The sequence below is a fragment of the Elephas maximus genome, chromosome 7 (assembly GCF_024166365.1).
Source record: "Elephas maximus indicus isolate mEleMax1 chromosome 7, mEleMax1 primary haplotype, whole genome shotgun sequence".
NCBI lineage: Eukaryota > Metazoa > Chordata > Mammalia > Proboscidea > Elephantidae > Elephas > Elephas maximus.
In genome coordinates, this window is record NC_064825.1 from 49,318,044 (window position 1) to 49,331,726 (window position 13,683).

At 47.3% G+C, this 13,683-nt stretch overlaps 1 protein-coding gene across 4 annotated transcripts in view; it reads left to right on the forward strand.

Moving 5' to 3' along the window:
* The first annotated feature begins 1,879 nt into the window (after positions 1-1,879).
* LOC126079031 (protein PIP-1-like) overlaps positions 1,880-13,683 on the forward strand; it is a 37,447-nt gene continuing 25,643 nt past the window's right edge. For 2 of the 4 annotated variants that reach the window (XR_007518184.1, XR_007518186.1), the window contains exon 1: positions 1,880-2,166. The gene's annotated coding sequence lies outside the window, so the exon portion shown is untranslated. The remainder of the gene's footprint in view (positions 2,167-13,683) is intronic. The other 2 variants (XR_007518185.1, XM_049889922.1) reach the window with 2 other exon arrangements.

The following is a 13,683-nucleotide window of genomic DNA, read 5'->3' on the forward strand; positions in this document are numbered from 1 at the left end:
TTCAAGGAGTTCCCAGTCACATGAACTTTGTTAGTCTCTGTGAAAGAGCCACTACGTGGCACAAATTGTTGGTGGTTCCAACCCATTGAGAAGTGCCTCAGAAGAAAGGCCTGACAATCTGCTTCTGAAAGGTCACAGCCTTGAAAACCCTATCTAGCACAGTTCTACTCTGCACACATGGGATCGTCACGAGTTGGAATTGGCTTGATGGCAGCTGGTTTGGTTTTTTGTTTTGGTGAAAGAACAATCAACTCTCTTTTTTGCAATTATGTGTGTTAAATGAAATGAAAATGGAGTCCTGTGGTTGACAAAATGGCGTTGGCAGTCAAGTTGGCAATGCCCCTAAGACTTGTCTTCCCTGAAACTTAAGCCTAGCTTTACTGTAAGTCAGGCCACCCTCCCTGAGCAATGAAATCTGGACAGTGCTTCCATTCTTCTTGACAGTGAGAACCTGACAATGCTTCAGTAGTAAATCGTATAAGCCAATCAGAAATAAGCTTCATTTGCTTCCATGTTTTGCCAGTATAAGCTAATCGCTGCCGATGCTTGGTGGAGTACCTTTCCACATGTAGTTTGGTGCTACCCAATTTGCGAATCTTCTGCCCGAATAAACCTTATTTAATAGGTTAATATTATTGACCCAGTTTCTTTTGACAAGTGTTTGTGTGTCTGTCTCCCCCACTAGGTCATGAAGGAGCTCTGTTGTGTGTCTGTCCTGATCACTGTTTTGTGTCCAGCACCTACTACAGAGCCTGGCATATAGTGGGTGCACAGTTGATTGAATGGCTCTGTGACCATGTGTGGGACCGAGGGCTTTCTGGGAACTCAGGGAAGGGGTCATGATGGTAAAGAATAACCAAGGAGAGATTCCTGGAGGAGGCAGTGGTAGAGTTTTTATAGGAGGGAAGAGGGCAGGACTACAGCAAAGGTATGGAGGTAGGAATGAGTCTGGGCTGTGCAGGAGACAGTGGGGAGACCTGTCTGCCTTGCTGGGAAAAAGGTGGGAAAGTTAGTTGGATGCAGGGCAGGAGAAGGTCAGGCATGCCTCCTGGGGTTTCAGGGTCTCTCTGCATCTCTATATAGCCTTGGCTTCTCCCAGCCCCTGGTTCTATCTCCCTCATACTCCCACCTTTGAAAAGAATGCCAAGAAGTCCATGGATAAGGGACCCAGAGGGCAGCAACGTAGGTGCAAGAACTCTGATCTGGGAGTTTAGGAAGTTCTTCTGTGGAAGCCCCAGCTCCAAATCACTGTTCCCAGATAGTAGAGTTGCCAGATAAAATAAAAGACACCCAGTTAAATTTGAATTTCCTATAAACAATGAATGATCTTTTAAGATAAGTAGTACTGCGACATGCTTATATTTAAAAAATTAGTTGAACCAAAAATATCTCCTGAAGTCTTCTTAAAACCAAAAAACAGTTTTGCTTAGTTACTAAAGAATGTCTGCCTTGAGCATTGTGCTCTTTTAAGAACTATCTACATGGGATCAAATTGATGACAACAACCTGAAAGATTAGACAGGAAACTGATGGGGCAGTAAGTTTATGTTAATGAGGGAGGAACAGCTTGGAACAGGAGGGTGAGAATGGTTATACAACTTGAAGAATGTAGTCAATGTCACTGAATTGTACGTGTAGAAATGGTCGAATTGGTGTATGTTCTGCCATGTATATTCTCAACTGCAACAAAAAATAACATATATTATTTAAAAAATTATTTGTTGTTTATCTGAAATTCAAATTTAACTGAACTTCCTGTATTTTCATTTGCTAAATCTGGCAACTCTTGCCCTACTCTCCATTTCATAATCTGCCACTCACCCCTGCCCTGAGCCCCAGGGAACCATCGAGAGGCCATGTGCCTTCCACAACATACTCAACAAAACAGGAATTTAAAGCTGGAAGAAAAATGCAGAGTATATAGACCCATCCCTCCTCCCACATACTGACTAGGAGTCTGAGGCCCGGGTGGTGGCAGACCTGGCAGAACAGTGGGTACTCTGTTTTCTTGGCTACAGCTTCCTGGACAGCAGAAGGACCCTCAGATAGGGGCTGGTTAGAAAAGGGCAGTGCTCACCCACCCATCCCTCTTGGGCGAGGCAGGACAGGGAGTCTCCAGGCTTTCACCCCAACCCTGGGCTGTTTCCTGGAGCCTGACACCTCCAGGTGAGTCATCTCCGCCTGCCAGGCCAGCCTTGGCAGCTTCTGCTGGGTGGGCAGGGAGAGCCAAGTGGGCGACGCTGGGTCTCGTGGACAAGGCCACTCCTTCAGAAGGTTTATCACCCCACCATTCCCCCTCTCAGGCCCCTCTAATGGCTGGACCAGGTGGGGCCCTCAAAGATAACCCAGCTCAACACCCATTTTAAGATGGGAAAACTGAGATCAGAGGGGAACAGGGACCAAAATTACCAGTCAGTCAAGTTGGGTAAAGGCACTGTCTGTCAAGTGGCCATTTCATGGCTCCTGCTGAAATATCCCACCCCTACCCTAGTTTTATGTTTCTTCCTCTCTCTTATTCCTTGACGTTATATTTTGTATTTGTTTATTGTCAGCCTCCAGTTAGAACGTAAATCCTGTAAAGTTTCTTCCTCTCTCTTATTCCTTGACGTTATATTTTGTATTTGTTTATTGTCAGCCTCCAGTTAGAACGTAAATCCTGTAAAGAGATTCTAGAGCAGTGCCTGGCACTCAGTAGGTGCTTAATAAACATTTGTTGAAGGAAACTGCCTTTATTATATTTCCTCTTCTGTGGAACATGGTACATGGTGCCACAGTCCTCCCAACCTAAGACCCGTACCATGGCATCTACCAGAAACCTGGCTCTGTGCCGGGTTGTGTGCTCCCCCAGGTCTGGGTCTGTGGCTCCTTCCTCTGATTGTAGCTCCACCTGGGTCCTGGGATGGAGAAAGTAACAGCACAGCGTTGGGACAGACTGATAGACAGTGGGTTTAGGGATGCTGCTTTATGAGGGTTTGGGCTCTCAAGTGTTCACCGTAGTGACCCCACATGAGCCAGATAAGCCCATAACATCTGGGCATGGAACCCAATCCCAGAGCCACACTGGGGTTGACCTCTCCCAGTCAGTCTGGCACAGGGTACAGTCCTGACCAGGAGCTAATGACATCCCCATCCCTTACTAGGCATCTTTCTACCTCTCTGTATGATGATGGCTTTGGACTGATTCATCTTTAAATCCCACCAGCCTTCTTCCTACTGCTTGCCACCCCCAGACCTCTGTGCCAGCCACTCTTGCCCTCTAATCCTTAGGTCCCAGATCCTTCCCTCCACCCTGGTCAGAACCTCTGCTGACAGTTTCCTCTGTCCTCCCCTGGAGCCCAAGTCCAGGCCCTGTCTGTCCTGAGGACCATGGGTGGTGGGGACCTAAGGGATTGTCCTGGGGACATTTGTTGTTAGGTGCTGTGGAGTCGGTTCAGATCATAGTGACCCCTTTGCACAACACAACAAAACACTGCCTAGTCCTGCACCATCCTCACAATTGTTGCTATGTTTGAGCCACTGCATCAGTCCATCTCATTGAGGGTTTTCCTCTTTTTCTCGGACCCTTTCCTTTACTAAGCGTGATGTCCTTCTCCACGGATAACATGTCCAAATTACATGAGATGAAGCCTTGCCATCCTTGCTTCTAAGCAGCATTCTGGCTGTACTTCTTCCAAGACAGATTTGTTTGTTATTTTGGCAGTCCGTGGTATAGCCAATATTCTTTGCCAACACCATAATTCAAAAGCATCAATTCTTCTTTCTTTCATATTCATTGTCCAGCTTTCACACATATATGAGGCGATTGAAAATACCGTGGTTTCGGTTAGGCGCACCTTAGTCCTCAAAGTGACATCTTTGCTTTTTAACACTTTAAAGACATCTTTTGCAGCAAATTTGCCCAATGTAATATGTCGTTTGATTTCTTGTCTGCTGCTTCCATGGACGTTGATTGTGGATCCAAGTAAAATAAAATCCTTGGCAACTTCAATCTTTTCTCTGTTTATCATGATGCTGCTTATTGGTCCAGTGTGAGGATTTTTGGTTTCTTTATGTTGAGGTGCAATCCATACTGAAGGCTGTAAGTGCTTCATCACTAAGTACTTCAAGTCCTCTTTGTTTTTAGCAAGCAAGGTTGTGTTATCTGCATATCGCAGGTTGTTAGTGAGTTCCCCTCCAAGCCTGATGCCCCGTTCTTTTTCATATAGTCCAGTTTCTCAGATTATTTCTCAGCATATAGATTGAATAAGTATGGTGAAATAATATAACTGCGTTGTACACCTTTTCTGAATTTTAACAACTCAGTATCCCCTCATTTGGAAACCCTGGTGGTGTAGTGGTTAAGAACTATGGCTGCTAACCAAAAGGCCAGCATTTTGAATCCACTAGGTGTTCCTTGGAAACTGTATGGGGCAGTTCTACTCCATCCTATAGGGTCGCTATGAATCGTAATTGACTCGATGGCAAAGGGTTTTGGTTTTTTGATCCCTTTGTTCTGTTTGAACAACTGCCTCCTGGTCTATATACCGGTTCTTCATGAGCACAATTCAGTGTTCTGGAATTCCCATTCTTTGCACTTGGGTCAATTTAAATCCATCCGGAGAATGTTACTCGCAGAGAATCTGCCCAGATTTGCCTTGCCCCACCCCTCTGACCAATGCAGACATCTTGTTTTGGATGACTCTTCCCTTGGTATGTTCGAAACTGAACTCTCTATTTTCCTGCAGACCTGCTCCTCTCAGAATCTCAGGGAGAACACCTCCAGCCAGCTGGTCATCAGAAGGAACCCAGGAATCACCGTTCTCCTCCCGTTTCCTCCTGCCCTCATCCAATCCTTCACTAAGTCCTGTCTGTTCTTTGTGAGATCTTCTCCCCTTCCACAGAACCACATTTATCCATGCTTCATTTTTTCTCACCTGAACCTCAGAAATAGAGGGCTCCTAGACACCACCCTCTCTGGAGGCCTTCAGCCTATGCTTCATGTAGCAGGCAGAAAGGGATCCTACTGGCAGCAAATCCAACTGTCACTCCCCTGCTCAAAACCCTTTGCCTCCCCATTGTCCTCAGGATAAAGTCTAGCACCTTGGCCTGGCATTCGAGGCTCTTCATTATCTAAATTCTACCAGCTACACTAGCTCACCTCACACTGCTCTTCCACAGAATGCGGAGCATTTTTCAGCTTCCAGCCTGGGCTCAAGTTGTCCCTTCCACCTGGAATGGCTTTCTCCTTCTTAATGCTGAGATTCTTCCAGCTTCAATCATCTGAAGAGTCCACAGCAGGAGTCAACTTGATATCCAGGGAGGCTGGATAAACAAGGCTTTTTTTCAGGGTGCCTGTGTTTGTTTTTAGAGTCGGCCAATATTTATTTATTTATTCATGTATATATCAAAAAGGATTTGAGATGGGCCATTAAATATTGAGTGCCAGCCATGTGCAGCAAAACCCTGTGTGCACACATGCATACTCACCACACTTGCAGACGCAAGACCAGGGGTACCCAGAGGACCAGGGGACAGGAAGAAAGGCATAAGGGCTCCTCAGTGGGCTCGGAGCCCAAGGCTAGGGTGAATTAGGATGAGGCATTAGGGTTCAGAGACAGGCAGAAGTGGACTCGGGGTTCAAATCCAGGGTTTTCTGAGCCTAGAGCTGAGGCTGCCCCCAGATGGCTGCCCTTGGGGCTGCCCCTGGATGGCTAAAGCCTAGCCCTGCCCTCAGAGAGCTCCTTTTCTATTGGAAGGAGAGGATTCTCTCTGGAAAATTGAACAAAACACTCTGGAGGATTCATCTCTGAGTTTACCCCTTAGTGCCCCATGGGGCTCAGCCTCCAAGGGTAAGGCAGCTCAGAGGACAGCTGTGGTTGGGAGGAAGGGGGATATGGAAGGGGGAGGGCTTGGAAGACATAGAATAATGAGAACTGCATAACAGAAGACAGAAACAGTGGGAGCAAAGGCTGGAGGCAAGAGAGGGGGGAGAACTACAGCTTCCACCTGTGACCCCCGTTTGCATTTCTCTTCTCTCTTGCCCAGCTCAGCTTCAAGATCTGCTCCTCTTTCCTCTTGTAGCATTGCTGGGTGGGGAGTAGGGTGGGGATGCAGGCAGTGGGGTGAAGACTGTTGGATGCTCAGGCCCTCCCTGAGCTCTGGGCTCTCTACAGGAGGGAGCCCCAGGCCCAAGCCTGGTGCAGCCCCCGCTGCTGAAATACACACCAGAGTTCCCAGTGCTCTTTCTGTTACGGAATTCTAGAAGGTGGGTCCTTGTCTGGTACACTCAGACTTGCCAGTTATCTAGACACAAGTCTTTGAGAGTGAGGAAAGTAAATTTATTGCAATTTGCAGAGCAAGAAGCCTGTAGGAAGTTCCTCAGATTCGACTCCTGGAGCTATGGGGAAGCAGGGCTTATATGTGATTTGGGCAAGATGGTGGCCATGCAGACATACTGGGGAGGGGAAATTCTAGAAGGGAGCCAGGAAACAGGAGGTGGCGAGGTTCTCATCGGACCTCTTGCTTCAGAATAGGGTCTGGGTGCTGATTTTCCTTCTTATTCTTTCCACCTGTTATTGGTCCTCTGTTGAAGTCAATTAGAGGTCACAGCTGGTGCTTCTGTGCATGCAGGGCAAGCCAAATCCTGGCTTGGGCTAGTGTAAGGACTAATGGAAATTTACTGGCATTTGTAGGGTCAGGTTACATTTCCAGTCACACTCATCTTTTCTGTCCCTCTCAACCAGTGATTGTGTATCACTACACCCATTTCATAGGCGAGGAGGCCAAGGACTAGAATATTGTGGCAGAGCAAGGAGTCCATCCCTTTTTCCTCAGAGGCTAAAATCCTCCCTTTACCAACAATTCCAGATGCCATCTGCTTGTGATTCTCAACAGTGAGGCACAAGCAAGGGTACTCAAAAATACGTGTTGGGTTGGCATCAGGAGGGACTCTGGGAAGGGGCCTCCTCTGCACCTTCCAGGCAGGAAGTCAATACAAGCCTTGCTTTCCATGGGCCCCTTTAGGTGCTGGATCCCTCTGCATCTTCACATAGCCGTAGGCACAGGGTACAGAGCCCAGCTGGGCATCAGGATATCACCAGCTCTTCTATCACTTGCTGTATGACTGTGGGCCAAGACCTTGTCCTCTTTGGCCTTTCCTTTCTGCAGGTGCTGAGCTAGAAGTTCTTCAAGGGGGGTCCTTCCTGTCCTGAGCTCTGTGATCTCTGACTTTCATGTTTCCACTTGGCTTGGTTCCCTGTCTGCAGAGAGTGTGCGGGTCTAAGGCAAGACCAGTTCCCATGCCATCTATCTGTTCAGCACTGAGATGGAGCTTTTCAGGCAGGGGAATAAGGAGGTCTGGGGGCAAATATTCTAGTCTCTTCTCCTGCAGCCAAAGCTGGGGCTCACCTGGCCCACTCCCAAGTGACCCCACCAGACACCAATGTTGAGCAGCTGGGAACTGAACTGAGGCAGCTATCAAGACAGCCCTAAAATTAGCCCCAACAGGGATAGGGAGGGGGAGCAGGCCCAGACTTCAGCTCCTATGACCCCAAGGGACTGAGTCTGTACCCCACCCAAGGTAGGAGAGGTCAGACAGTTCTGGAAGTGGCCCTACGAAGATGCTGGATTGGGACAGTTGCAAATGTGTATGGACACATATCAGGAAGAGGTTAGAAGGGCAGGTGCCCTTTGCCAGTTGCTTGGGTCCTGATGTGGCTTCCAGTCTGCAGCCCTTCAGAACCCTGGGAAGGACCACTCAGGAACCTTGTTATTTATGCTCTTCTAGGCCTAGGCCTGGTTGAAGGGGCCAGTCTGTCCTCCCAAGGCTGAGTTGGATAATTTCACATGTTAGCATGAACTCTCAAGTGCAGAGGAAGGTCAGGAAGCACATATAGCAGCCTGATGTAGGAGCAGACTGGAGCACCCAAAGCCAATTCCTCCCACCCAAGGATAGCAGCTCTACCCTCTTCCTTCCTCTTTGGCATGGTGCTCTGGAGATATTATTCAAAAGCAGATTCAGAAAGTCTCGGGTGGGGAGGTGAGATCTATGAGATTCTCACAAGGTCCCACATTGGTCTACAGATTCACATTGAGCATGAATCTCACACCCCATGCAGCCTAAGTGGGCCCCAAGGGCAAGCCCCCTGTTTTCTTCTGTTCTATACGTATCCCACCTCTCACCCCTAGTGGAGCCTAGAACAGGACCAGGCACCCAGGAACAGGATATGCCAGGTTGTTGTTAGTTGCTGTCGAGTCACCCTTGACTCATGGTGACCCCATGCACAAATGAACATAATGCTGCCCAGTTCTGTACCATCCCCATGATTGGTTGCAGATCAGACCATTGTGATCCATGAGTTTTCATTGGCTGAGTTTTGAAAGCGTCCATGAACAGATGGGTAGTGGTTTTGCATGAGGTACATTGGCTGAGAATAGGACCTGAGTGTCCTGCATGAAGGGTGAGAATTCTACCACTGAACCACCACTGCCCTTATGTACCAGGTTGCTGACGTATTATTGTGGGCTGCTGTGTGGGTGTATAGGTGCACACGTATAGAGAGAGTACAAAGATTCACGTGTACAGTAATAATGAAATAAAACTAGCTAAAAGTTAAAAAATAGTTAACTTTTATTGAGCACTTATGCCCAGGCAATGTGCTAAGAATGTTAACACCCACCAACAAAAAATGTTAACGCACAGTATCTTATTTAATTCTCACAATGACTCTGATGAGATGACAAAATTGAGGCACAGAGAGGTTAAGTGACTTGGTCAAGGTCACACAGCTAGTAAGTGGCAGTCAGGGCTGGGATATGTATGTACACATGGGTCTATTAGTGTGCTCACCTTGGTGCATATATGCAATGAGATGAGCACATGTGATTGGAAGAGTAAATCAGCAGCAAGGATGGAGTGAGTGAGGTAGGAGTCACGTGCACAATGATTCAGAGCATGAGGTTTCTACAGCATAGGGGGCAGAAAGAGGTACAGGCAGGAGTCTGACCAGCCTGGGCTTGAGTTCTCACACTGGGCAGGGCTGAGCTTTGACTTCCTCCTCCGTGAAATGCGTGTGATAATACTTGCCTCATGAGGCTCTGTGAGAAAGAAATGTGGTAACACAAACAAAGTGCCCCACCCAGCACTTGCGAGGCACACAGTAGGTGTTCAGGGTGTGTGAGTTGGCTGGCCCTTCCTTCCCATATGACCAAACTGCATGGCCATCCAGGAAGTGGCTCATGCCCTGTCTGGTTACGGGCAGAGTAAGAGGAGGGAAGGGCCTGGGAGAAGTGGGCAAGGTCTAGAGGGTGATATTGTGGTCACATCTGAGGAAGCATCTCAGGAAGGGACAGATATCCAAACAGACCTTATAACCAGACGTACTGCCCATTGCCTTGGCCCAGACAGGGAGGCCAAAGCTGGAGACCATCCCCTGCCAATTGAGTACAAGCCTTCTTAGGAAAGCAAACACCTCATCCTTGACTCGCTCCTCAGCTATGTTATACATGTCAGCCTCTATTGTCCTGCAGGTGGTGCTCACTGGGAACCAAATCTCCTCTGGGCTGGTGGTCATCAATTGGGCTAGGCCTGTGGAAGCCTCTGGTGGCTCATTTTCTTTTCCTTCACCCACAATTCTGGCCATGCCCTTAGAGCTGGGGTCTCTGAGGCTGCTCACATCTGGGTGGATTTTGAGTGGGCCACTGTGAGGCATCACCAGGCAGATCTCTGATCTACCATCCATGTAATACCAACAAGTTCACTGCCAGAGCCACTCCTGGGGAGGTAATGAGCTGTCTCCTGCAGGCCTCTATAAAACATAGGAAGTTACCTGGGTAGGAGTTACCTTTTCCTGGGATCCAAAACAGAAGCAGGTGCTCAGATGGATCCCTTGGCTGGCTGAGAAGCAGGTGCTGGGGGACTAAGCTGAGGGCACGCTGCAGGTAAGAGCTGGCGGAGGGCAGGAGACCAGATTGTAGTACTGGGGGTCCCGGTGTCTCATTGCATCTGCCACCTTCAGTTGCCATGTGGGGAGCCTCAGGCCCCAAGAGGGTCAGCTGGCCAGGGTCACCCAGAGAAGTGGCACAGACCTGACCCCAGCTACCAACCCACACTGCTGATAGGAGAGCTTCTGGGAGGCTATGGAAAACTGGGTTTGGCACCCCCATGTGACAGCAGAAAAGGCAGGACTGGGCAGAGGTTTGGAGAGCAGACATCCTGGATAGCGGGTGATTCCAGGGTATGGAGGTGCCCTTCTCTGGTAACAGGGCAAGGGCTTACTCCAGTTACACAGGCCCTGACCCTGCTGGTCACTCCAATCCAATATCTACATTCCCTGCCCGACTGGGAGCTCCCCAAGGGTAAGGTAGGGTGTGATCTATCATGTCCCTAGGGCATGCTGGGTAGACACTGAGAGGGTTTGAGGAAGGGAATTGAACTGAATGTTATTCAGTATAAATGGAAAGAAACAGTGTGGAATGTGAACAAAGATTTCTTCACAAATGTGATTGTTAAGGTCGTGTGTCAACTTGGCTGGGCCATGATTCTCAGTGGTTTGGCAATTATGTAATAATGTAGTTTGGCAGTTATATAATTATGTAGTTGGCAGTTATGTAATAATGTAATTGTCCTCCATGGTGTGACCTGATGTGATTAGCCAGTCAGTTGTGAGGGGTGTTTTTTTTGGAGGTGGGACCTGCATCCAATATATGTATAGGCATTCTGGCAAATCTCTCTTGGTTGCTCTGAATCCTGCATCTGGCTCATCATCATCTGACCTCAGTTCTTGGGATTTGTCAGCCTCCACAGCTTGTGACCCAGCAGTCTGCTGTCTGACCTACAGATCTTGGATTCACCAACCCCTGCAGTTACGTGAGTCAGGAGAAACCTCCAACCCGATGCCTGACCCATGGTCTTGGGACTTGCTAGCTTCTACAATGGCATGGGCTATTTCCTTGTGATAAATCTCTCTCTCTCTCTCTCTATACACATACTTCACTGGTTTTACTTCTCTAGAGAGCCCAGCCTAAGACATTTGGTACTGAGAGTGGTTCTAGAGAAACAAAATTGTAAGAATGAGTTTTCTAAACTGGCTATCAAGTCTGACTAGTCTTAAAGGTACTGATGACTCAGCTTCCATTAGTAAAGAAGGCACTGAAAATCCATGCCATAAGGTGGCAATGTTAATATGCAAAATATCACCACCAATAGATCAAGTATTGATGAGAAGTGATGGGTGATTGCACGTTGGATACTTTTCTATAATTTTGTCAGAGGGAGAATATAGGAAAGCTGGTTGGTTGACCCTACTTTTGCTAGACGAAGCGGTGAAAGAGCTGAGGTAGGGCTTCAGAGTCAGCTCAAGCACCACATAAAAGACTTGAAAGTTGCCAACTTGTTACTTGAAAGAAAGCCTGATTTTTTTTACAGTAACAGAGCTGATATTGCCGAAAACAAAACCCAGGGTGTTTTTGTAAGAGTGGCTGAATTAAAATGTCAGGTGAATTCTCAACCAAGAATGGTATCTGAAGTTAAAGTTAGGGCATCGATTGGGAAGAAATGGGATTCTGAAACCTGGGATGGGAACATACGGGCAGACAATCAGGAAGTTGGGGACACTGAGCCCCTAAATTCTGTTGAATCACTCCTGCCAACAGAACCAGCCCTCTTACCCTCATCTGAGGAGATTACTCCCTCTTTGTCTGCTGAGCCACCCTCCTCAGAAAAGTCATTAGCACCTCCACCTCCATCTGATGAGATTAACCTAGCTGTGCCTGAAGAGCCTTTGCCTGAGATATCACCTGGGGCGGTGCCAAGGGCATTGCTTGGGGCATCACTTGAGGCAGATGCCTTACAAGACATTGCTGAATGTTCTCAGACCCATCACCACCACCCATTTTTGCTTCTGGACCTATAACTAAAGTTAAGTCCTAGCGAGCCCCAAAAGACGAAGTAAAAAGTGTGACCCAGGAGGAGGTAAGCTACACTTCAAAAGGACTGCTTTACTTTTGTAATATGTACAAATGGAAACCTGGGAATATGTGTGGGAATGGTTATTAAGGGTGTGGGATAATGGTGCGGGGAACATAAAGTTGGGTCAGTCTGAGGTTATTGATATGGGCCCACTAAGCACAGATTCTTCATTTAATGTTTCAGCTTGAGAAGTTAGGAAAGGATGTAATAGTTTATTTGTTTGGTTTGGTAAAACATGGATTAAGTGGTGGCTTACACTAAATTAAGTTGAAGTACCAGACCTGCTTTCGTATGTTGTAGAAGCCATCCAAAGGCTTAGGGAAATTGGCACGTTAGAGTAGATTTATCAGGTTGAACCCACCGTCCCACCTGTGGAGTACCCAGAGGACACGTTTTTTACCACAGCAATGACGAACATATCCGTGAAGAGAGCACCACCATTCTTGAAGACTACTGTGATTGTTACTTTATTTAAGTTCGATTTGATAGTGGGAACTGCCCTGGTTTAAGACACCTAAATAAAAGGGGGCTGATTTGGCCCTGTGGTTGTAGGGGCCAAGTGACGGCACTTTATTGACAAAGACAAGGTGGGTGTGATTACCATAATGGACAACACAATCAAAACAATAATCAGAATAGTCTGACTCGTATGGACTCATGGCATTGGCTACTTAGTCATAGCATCCCTCGGAGTGAAATAGATTGAAAATCTCCTAAATATTTTCTTGAACTGTACAAGCAGAATTCTGGGTCAAGTGAATGGCAGTCTAACTCAAATTGCCAGAATAGTCATGGCCCCTCAATCAATTCCCAGACTTGAGCCAGTTTATGGGCCTACAACTGCACAAATGAGGGGGCGGCTGGGTGCCCTTGAGGAAGGACCCTGTTACGCTGCCCAAAATTTATATTGTTATCTTTCTTCAGCCTTCCCCAAAGGAATCTATGGCCTTTCACAAGAGTGACTGTTCATTAGGGAAAAGGACATAATCAAACTTTTGGGGGATTACTGGTGTCATGGATTGAATTGCATCCCCCCAAAATGTGTCAACTTGGCTAGGCCATGATACCCAGTATTGTGTGATTGTTCACCATTTTGTCATCTGATGTGATTTTCCTAAACAAACAAACAAAAAAACCCAAACCCGTGGATTCCAACTTATAGTGACCCCATAGGACAGAGTAGAACTGCCCCATAGGGTTTCCAAGGAGTGCCTGCCTGGTGGATTCAAACTGCTGACCTTTTGGTTAGCAGCTGTAGCTCTTAGCCACTCCGCCACCAGGGATTTTCCTTTGTGTTGTAAATCCTACCTTTCTGATGTTAATGAGGTGGAATTAATGGCAGTTATGTTAATGAGGCAGGGCTCAATCTACAACATTAAGTTGTGTCTTAAGCCAGTCTCTTCCAGGGGAATACTGATGACAAGGATCTTCATCCAGAGCCAAGTGAGCGAGAAAGACTTCTCCTTTCAGGGGAATTCAGGCTGGCGCCCTGAATTTGGACTTCTAGCCTCCTAGACTGTGAAAGAATAAATTTCTCTTTGATAAAGCCATCCACTTGAGGTATTTCTGTTACAGCAGCACTAGATAATTAAGACAACTGGATACTGGCTCTGAAATGATACTAATTCCAGGAGACCAAAAATGTCACTGTGCCCAACTAGTCAGGGTGGGGACATTTGGAATTCAGGCTTTTTAATGGATTCTTAGCTCATTTTTGTCTCACAGTGAGTCCAGTG